The sequence below is a fragment of the Nanorana parkeri genome, unplaced genomic scaffold, assembly GCF_000935625.1.
Source record: "Nanorana parkeri isolate BGI_ZX_2015 unplaced genomic scaffold, ASM93562v1 scaffold53, whole genome shotgun sequence".
Lineage (NCBI taxonomy): Eukaryota > Metazoa > Chordata > Amphibia > Anura > Dicroglossidae > Nanorana > Nanorana parkeri.
The window spans coordinates 917,296-926,605 of NW_017306321.1; the positions used below are offsets into that span (position 1 = coordinate 917,296).

Below are 9,310 nucleotides of genomic sequence, written 5' to 3' on the forward strand. Positions count from 1 at the left end.
AGATTAGCTAAGCAAATAGGTCAGAGCCTTCCATTGGATAAGTGTTAACTGGGGTTGCTTGGTCAGTTCTAGGATCAGCAATGCTATGTGCCCAAAATGAGTCGGCTGCCTACCTGAATATACTGAATGGCCAGGTTTTTCCATGAATGGATATTCCCTTCCCTGATGGCACATTGGGCATATTCCAAGATGGCAAAACCAAAATTCATTGGGATCAGATTGTGAAAGAGTGGTTCAGGGAGCATGAGACATCATTTTCACATGTGGATTGGCCACCACACAGTCCAGACCTTAACCCTATTGAGAATCTTTGGGATGTGCTGGAGAAGACTTTCCCATCATCACTACAAGATCTTGGTGAAAAATGAATGCAATTCTGGCTGAAAATAAATGTTGTGATGTTGCATAAGCTTATCGAAACAATGCCACGGCGAATGCGTGCCGTAATCAAAGCTAAAAGCAACATGAAAAAAATATCTCAATGTTTATGCATATATTGTTTTCCGTCCCATTCTTTCCTCACCTACTGCAGTCGCACGATCCATTACATATACTGTAAAAAGAAAAACTGATCTGGTATAGTGGTCAACCAAATGAGATTAAAATAAGTGTACATAAATTACTTTTTGTTATTCTTTGACTTCTATATATTTACAACAGTTTTGTAGCAGTTTTATTCTCAGCTATTCCGCTTATGTAAAATTCTGATATATTTTGATATGTATTGAGACACAGATGGCTAGTCTTTCCGCTCAGGACCCCTCTTGGCATACCTACCGTATATACTCGAGTATAAGCCGAGATTTTCAGCCCATTTTTTTGGGTGAAAAGTGCCCCCCTCGGCTTATACTCGAGTCAGCGCCAGCGCGTCTTCTTACTTACCTCGCCGAGCGTCGCGTCACTGCTGCTCCGGTGGGCGGCGCTCCGAGCGGGGTCATCTGGCAGTCTCCGGGTCCTAATTTAGGTGGCCGGAGACTGCCAGATGACCCCGCTCGGAGCGCCGCCCACCGGAGCAGCAGTGACGCGACGCTCGGCGAGGTAAGTAAGAAGAAAAAAAAAAACCCCGCAGCGGCCAGTCAGGCAGGGGAGCAGGGATGAGTCAGCGGCGCGCTGATCAGGCGAGAGGAGGTCGAGGTGGGGTTGTAATTTAGCGGGCAGGCACCTCTGAGCCAGCTAAATTAGGACCCCACCTGGAGCTCCTCTCGTCTGATCAGCGCGCCGCTGACTCGTCCCTGCTCTCTCCGTGATGATCCGATCACCGGCACACAGTGAGTGAGGGGAGGGGAGGGGGGGGGGTAGAGAGAGAGATTAATTAAGCAATTATATATGTATTGTCTGCACTGTATTAGCAGTATATACTCTATATAGAGTATATACTGCTAATACAGTGCAGACAATACATTTACAATTATACTAACATGAATGTATTAAATGATCTGTATGTAGCCCTGTACTATGGATCATTTAACCCATTCATGTTAGCAGAGGATCATTGTAAATGTATTGTTGCAGGCACTCTATATGTACATGTACTATATACTACATATAGAGTGCACTGAACAATAGATTTACAATTATCCTCTGCTAATATGAATGGGTTAAATGATCCGTAGTACATGATATGTAGCCCTGTACCCCCTTTTCCACTTACAGAGCTAGGTTATTTTTCTTTTAAATAAATATTAATGTATTTTAATGGTATCTATCTACCAGTAGCTGCCTCATTTCCCACCCTCGGCTTATATTCGGGTCAATACTTTTTCCCAGTTGTTTTGGCTAAAATTAGGTACCTCGGCTTATATTCGGGACGGCTTATACTCGAGTATATACGGTATTGTGTTTTATCCAGCGACAGACTAAAGCAGAATGCTGCCCGAGGCGAGTTAGCAGCTTTGGCCCCATCACCCATTCGACTGATATTCATAAGAATTGCAATTGGAACAGAGCATTTAGATCTGCATTGCCTGTATTGGCATGGCCCCATCGGATACCAACTGCCAACAAGTACATCCTTCTTTGTAAAGTGGCAGGCCAGTGCGCAGTATTGGCCAATCGCACAATCTCCCTAGTTTTCTACAGGAGCCCCATGGACATTCACTGGGCCCTAAGCTCATAGCTTGAGGATGATCTGGCTATAGTTTTACCTTACTTGGCTCTGTTTCCCAACTCTTTATATGCTTTCAAACATAGAAATGTCAGCATGTGATGTTAAACATTGGTGAAAGGTAGAGAGATAACAGCAAATTCGGCTATATAAAATAAACTAAGAACAAGCACACCTCCTTGATGAAGGGTATGGGAAAATGAGTGGAGAAATAGCACAAAATGGCTTAAAAATAGATTAAATTGTCGTATTGTATTGGTGTAGCCCATTCAAAATTCAAGGAGTGCCTTAATACCAAGCATGTTAACACACCAGACAAGTGTAGGGAGAAATTCCAATATAATTAGCCAGGATCCAGAGGGCATCTTGCAGGTTGACTGGGATTGTACTTTTTAAAAGCCTGTGCTGTGAAACTTCCTTTCCCTCGGCCTTCAATGTCACCAATCAAATTATTCCAAGGCATACTTAAAAACTGATTGGTAGCTTTGAGAGACCTCTATGCAAGGCTGTCCCTATAATAAGGTTTAGGTTGCCTCAGGCGGCATCTCGTTCAGGGGCAAGCAGTGGGGGGGTTGCCACAGCGTCCCTGATTGCTAAGAGCTCCTCCCACCCAGCTCACCGACATCACCGGTTGCCAAGAGCTGAGCCGAACACTCTGGCTGGCTTTCTGCTGAGCTCCAGGCAACCAGTTACGTCTGTGAGCATGGTGGTCGTGCCGCACAGAGCCGCTGACAGGTCTGGCACCTGTCCCACCTACCCTACCCTCACCAAACGATAAATCGGCGAGTCCCAAACTGGCCTCCAAGTGACCTGCCAGCAAACCCACCCCCATCCCGAAACAACAATGCCTCAGGTTGCAAATACCTTAGGGACAACCCTGCCTCTAAGTAATATCAGAGACAGCAAAGGGCAGTGGGTGTGCTTAGGAATTAGCCTGTTGTTTCTCAATTATAGGTTCTCAGATTTTTCCTGAACCTCTGTTGGATTAAGTAGCTTGATGAAGATGAAGACATTTTTTTTTTTTTTTTACACAGAGCTTTTCCTCCTTGTGCTCCATTTCATTTCATTTTAATCCTTGTATCATCATTATGTGATTTTAGTAAAGCCTTGTAGAAATATGTTGCCATGTGTACCATGGACACCATCCAGCACTTGAGGCCACTTTTTAATAAATAAGTCCCAGAGATGGTGTCAGCTGCCTCTCCCCACCTCCTTCTTCTTCATCCCGAAGGGGTCAAGTTATTAAAAAGTGATAGAAACTGACTTCTCTTTCTCATTAGAGATCATCATATTGTCAGAGTTAGAGAAAGCTTTTAGTAGCAATCAAACATCTGCATAATAATCAGTGAAAGCAGAGGAGCATGAAGGTATAATTATCGGGAGTGTTTGTTATTCATTTGTCTTACTATATACCTAGGAGTATTATAACTGCTCCTGATTATTGCTTTACATTGTAATTATCTGTTGTTATTTGTTTTTATGTGATAGTGTTTCCAGGTGATAGTGCAGCTATATTATTGATGCTAATTATACAAATAATCTATACATTGTATGATGAGGATTAAATATGTATTACCCCTCATTATTTATGCATATACATTTGTTCTATTATTATAATTGTGTTATTGCTGTTGGGGTTCAAAGTTCCTCCATTATACATACAATACAAATTTTGTAAGATTTTAAAGTGAACCTGTACTTTTCACTACCAAGCAAAGTAACTGGGGACCATAAGCAGAGTGTACTTACCTCCCCTCATTGTATCGGCTTACCAACAGACTGTATGAGATCATTTTGTGACTTTTGGTGCTGAGTATTAAGGTGGTTAGGGGTGCAGAAGAGCTAAACTCCATGTAACCAGCTAAGTACACAGAAGCAACACATATATATGGGAGCTCTTTATCTGCCAAAGGATTTATATTTCTGCCCATCCAGTCCTGAGATTTACACATATTTGCCACACAGCAATGCCCTGCTTGGCAGGACAGGAGAACTATGTGTTTTTTTGTGACAACAACTTCCATTCTTCCATATTTCTGTCCCCCGTTCCTTCCTTTTTTCTTCCCTTCCCTCCTTCCCTTCTCACCTTTCATTTCCTTTTCCCCTCCTTTCCTTCCTTCCTACTTTCCTTCCATCTTCCTTCTGTTCTTTGGGTTTCCCCTTTTCCAAACGTCATTCTTACTGGTGCTTTCCTTCCTTTCTCCACTTGCGTTGTTCCCTCCTTCCTTCATTCTCCTTTGTCTCTTTTAAAAAGCTAATCTGAAGCTTGGAGCCACTTAGGATTTCTTCCATCCTTGCTTCCTTCTTTCCACCTTCCTTTCCTGTCTCGCTTCCTTTCTTACTTCCTCTTTTCTGACCTCCTTTCCTCTTTTTGTATTCATTTGCAAAAAGTTGTTCTTATTTGGAGTTTCAAAAAGCTAAACTGAAGCTTGTAGCTACTCTGAAATTCTTCCTTGCTTCCTTCCTTTCTTTCCTCCATTCCTCTTTTTTTTCCTTTACAAAAGTAATTTTTATTTTTATCTTTCAAAAGCTAACCTAAGGCTTGGAGCCTTGACTTTTTTCTTGGATCCAGACTCTTTCCTTCCTTCCTTTCTTCCTCCCTCCCTCACACCATCTCTCCCTTCCTTCCTCCTTCTCGCCTTCCTTCTGTCTTCCTCTCTCTCTTCCATCTTCCTCCATCCTTTGGTCTTTTGTTCATTCTGACTTTCTCAAAAGTCTTTCTTACTGGTGCTTTCAAAAACTAACCTGAGGCTTGGAGTTTTGACTTTTATCTTGGGTCCAGATTCCTTACTTTCTTCCTGCCTTCCTCCCTCTCTGCCATCCGTCCTCCTCGCTCACTCCCATCTTCCTCCCTTCTACCTTTCTTCCTTCTCTTTTTTCTTCCTTCCTTCCTGGGGCTTTCAAAAAGCTAGAGCCTTGACCTTTTCTTGGGTTCAGATTCCTCCCTCCCTCTCTCCCCCCTATCTCTCTTCCCCTCTTCCTCCCTCTCTTCCTCCCTCCCTTCCATCCTCCCTCTCTCCTTCCTTCCCTTCTACCTTTCTTCATTCTCTCTTTTTTCTTCATTGCTTCCCAAAGGTCTTTCTTGCTGGGGCTTTCAAAGATATAATCTGAGACTTGGAGCCTTGACTTTTTGGTTAAGAACAAATCCTCTCTCTCTCTCTCTCTCCTCTCCTCTCCTCTCCTCATAGCTATTGTGCCAAATGTGTGCTAAGCTGCAGGTCTTATTGGGTGGACACTTTTAACAGTCAGAAGCCCTGAAAACTCAGCAGCTGCTGAACACAGGTAGCTAAATCCAGCACAGAGGAAATTGGCTTCTTATTTGTGACTTCATAAAAGTTTACTGTAACCCGCGTAGAACGAACAGTGACTTTTTAGAGGAATAACGTTTCATCGTAAGAAAAAAAAATCCACTTTCTTTTTATCCCTTCCGATTAAAGCTTTTATAAGCCAAAAAAAGCCAAGGAAGTATTTTAATGTTACCTCTTTGCCTCCTGAATTTTATTCCAACGATTGTTTAAATTACTTAATCACATAATAACGAGAAAGTCAATGACAACCCGTGAAGCTGATTGACTGAGCCGCACTAAATGTGTCAGTGCTGAATGCTAACAAAGAAAGCTCTATAATTTTATTTGGTATTATTTTTTTTAAAGATCTGTTCAGCACTTTAAATTATATTACATGGATGGTAAAGTAATTGAAGGAAAAAAAGATGGGAATGAAAGAAGATTACGAGGAACAGGGGGATGGCGGTTGTAGAGAAGGAGGAGAATTAAGCGATGCATTGGCTTGTCAGGTCTGGTTAGCAGGAGACGATCTGATGATGGAGAAGAAGGAACAGTGAATCCTGTCTGACAGATGTTATTATGGATAGATCTCTATTCTTCTCCCACTACTCATTGTAGGACATTGTAAAATGCTTTGCCATGTTAGAGGGAAACCAGAGTGTGTTTTCACTGGTAACATTTGAGGGATTATTCTAAAATATACCTGTAAATAAAGTTTGATACACTTTTCTTCAGTGTTCTAAAGCTGTAAACAAAGACTTGTATGTTGTTCCCATATTGGTTATCTGAATAGCAAGCAGTGCAGTCGACCAGTGGCGTCACAAGGGGGTGCGGCCCACACCTGGGGAACAGCAAAATGACTGACAGTCATTTTGGTGTCACCCCCTCTAAAAGAGTCAGGCACTTGGTCATGGACCGAGAGCCCTACAGTGTCAGGAGAGAGGAGGGGACCCGGCAGTATACCTATATCCCGCCGGGTGAACGTCCCCTCCTTTCTCTGCCGGCGTCCATCACCAAGATGGCAGGCATCAATTAGATAGCCGCGCATGCACGATGACGTATTTTTGCACACGTGTGGTGATGTCACACGCATGCGCGATGACGTCATGGCGAGGTGTCACGCAGTCCCCACTCCTGGGTGACACCCTGCAGTCGACATTGTTGCTGTATAACTGCTGACTTTCTTATTATTTTTATTTATATAGCTCTGACAATTAACATAGTGCACATTCACATCAGTCCCTCCCCTCAAGGAGCTTACAATCTTAGGTCCCTATTTCAGATGCATACAGGGCCAATTTTGACTGGATCTAAATAACCTTCCAGCATGTATTTGGAGTGTGAGAGGAAACCAGAGTACCCATAGAGAGGAAATCCACATAAGCAGAGGGAGTACATGCAAACTCCTTGCAATAGTGTCCTGATTTGAACTGGAGACCTTCAGTGCTGCAAGGCAGAAGTGCTACCCATTACACCACAGCTGCAGCTAACACAATCGATTAGTTGGCTGATTATTTTTTCGATTAGTTGTATTAAAAATCTCTCTCTCTCACCTTTCCACCTCAAAGAAGCTATTCAAGTGCGCATGGCACTTTAATAGCTTCAGCCAGGGAATGACAGCTGCCAGTGGCAAGTTTCCGCAGCAGAATGTAAATACAGCAGGTAGTGGGCTGGTGCAATAGCCAGCATGCTATTGGCCATTTCAAATTTCAATAGCAGGCTGGCTATTGCATCTGCCCACTGCTTGCTGTCAATCAGCAGAGAAGGGACCTCTCCTCCCTTCTGGGCACTGGCTGCAGGGGCCTGTGTCCCGTCCCAGCGGAGATCAGAGGGGACACAGAGCTGATGAAACACCAGCTCCCAGAGTGGAGGAGAGAGCTAGGGGATCCAGATCAACTATCGATAATAAGAATATTTGACAACTATTCTCCTTTCAATTATTATCGATTAATTGATTAGTTGGTTGCAGCCCTAGTGCTGACTTAAAATCAATTGGAGGAAAAACTTCATAGACAGCCAATTCTCTGTCCAGACCCACAGACTTGCATTGAGAGAGGGGAAACAGTAGAGTGCTATCAGTGTGCAATTCTAAGCAGGAGCCACAGAATGCATGTGTGTTGGCTTCTGCCCTGTGTACATTTAATGTTTTAGGCTGGGCATAGAACCACAGTTTTTACAGCATTTAGATTAAACAAATCACATTCTTTATATATATTTGTGTCTTTTTGTAAGGGTTTATATATATGTGTGTGTGTGTGTGTGTGTGTGTGTGTGTGTGTATATATATCTCTTGACGCTTGTGGCACGAGCTAGCATTCCCTTCCTTTTTCCATCCTTGCCTTTCTCCTCCATTGTTCCACTTTCATGTTACTACAGGGTGTCTAAATATGACTGTGCAGTTCAACAGGTTATACATTTGAACCCAGTGCACTCTGTAATCAGCTCTGTAACAGAACTGCTCAAGAAACCCCCCTACCCTTCTGTGTAATAGAAGCCTATGTGAGTAAACTAAAGAGTGAATAATAATAATAATCATAATAATACAGCAGTTGTGTGCTTTACAAATGTAAATGTTCTGCTGGCTTTGGGAGTCTGAAGCTGAGAGAGCACAATAGAAATGAATGAGTCAAAGTCACATAGCCAGCTTTCCTCCAATCATGGAGCTCTTTCAGGAGCAATGGTGGCTCCACACCGCGGCCCATATTTTATAAATGGACCATAAAATGCAGACTACGGTATGCATAGCTAGTTGGGGTGGAGTCAATAGTGTTATCCGATCTCCGATATTATTATGCCTTTATATGCTGAGGGGTGTGGCTGTTACTCAGCACTGTCAGCACAGAGCACTGGAATCTGAGACCAGAAAACATATTCGTTGAAAGAAAACGGTATCCTAAAGCTTTTCCTGGCAAACATTAGTAACAAATCATAACATGTGGAGGTCAGAGCTTTAGAAAGAAAAAAAGGCGTGAGACTTCAATTGGGCTTTAACTGGACTAGAGTCAGTAAAGTCATTTAAGCAACAGCAAGACGATAGTGTGGTAGATGGAGACTGAAGACCCTAACCTGTAAAGTCACCTTTAAAGGGATCCCATAGTTTTTATATGGTTATTTTTTCGCATGCAAACCTCATCAGTGGCTGCTGATACTTCACAGTCCAATCATAAGGGTGACCAAACGGTAATATGAAACTGGAAGGAAATAAGTGAGGACACTAGTCTGGCTATACTATCTGGCAGGAGAGTCTGGATCAGGAAGAGGGTGTTGTTTAGTTCAGCATTAGTATGGCATTCTAAACTAAGCCTTACAGTGTTCTACTGGAGGTACTATAAGGGCACTGCATGACTTCACTTCCTGCTGGCTCCTTTATTGCATGGAATTCTGTTGGATGCATTCAAAATTAGGGATGTATGAAGCTGGTGGGCAGGTCTTACTTGGTACTTAAAGAACAGGCATGGTCCACACAGAACTAGGGATGTCCAGATACCAGTTCAGATACCAGTGCAGATACTTGGCATTTTCACGGGAACTATCAGGGTTGCAGCTGGGATCTAACTCTGGCGCTCCACCACTGTCCTGAAATCATTATTCTGTATTGTTTTAGAAAAACTGTCACATGACCATAAACAAAAATTTATCAGTACTAGTATCTGTGAGTACTTGGGCAAGTATCAGTACTTGCAAAAATGGTATCGGTGCATCCCGAATATATATTTATAAAAATAAAAGCATACATTTAAACAGATGTACAAATCCCAGGAGCTCCGTGTGCTCCTTACGAATGACAGCTGCCTCCTAACGTTTGAGTTTTTGCTCTACTCTAGTCCTGGAGCTGGAAAAGTATCTGTACATGTACTAGTACCGAGTACTGTACTTGGTATCGGTGCATCCCTACACAGAATCCTCTGCTCCTCTTGTG

The 9,310-nt window shown here is 42.9% G+C and overlaps 1 protein-coding gene across 1 annotated transcript in view; it reads left to right on the forward strand.

Moving 5' to 3' along the window:
* KLHL29 (kelch like family member 29) overlaps positions 1–9,310 on the forward strand; it is a 459,910-nt gene that overhangs the window by 120,948 nt on the left and 329,652 nt on the right. The window lies entirely within an intron of this gene.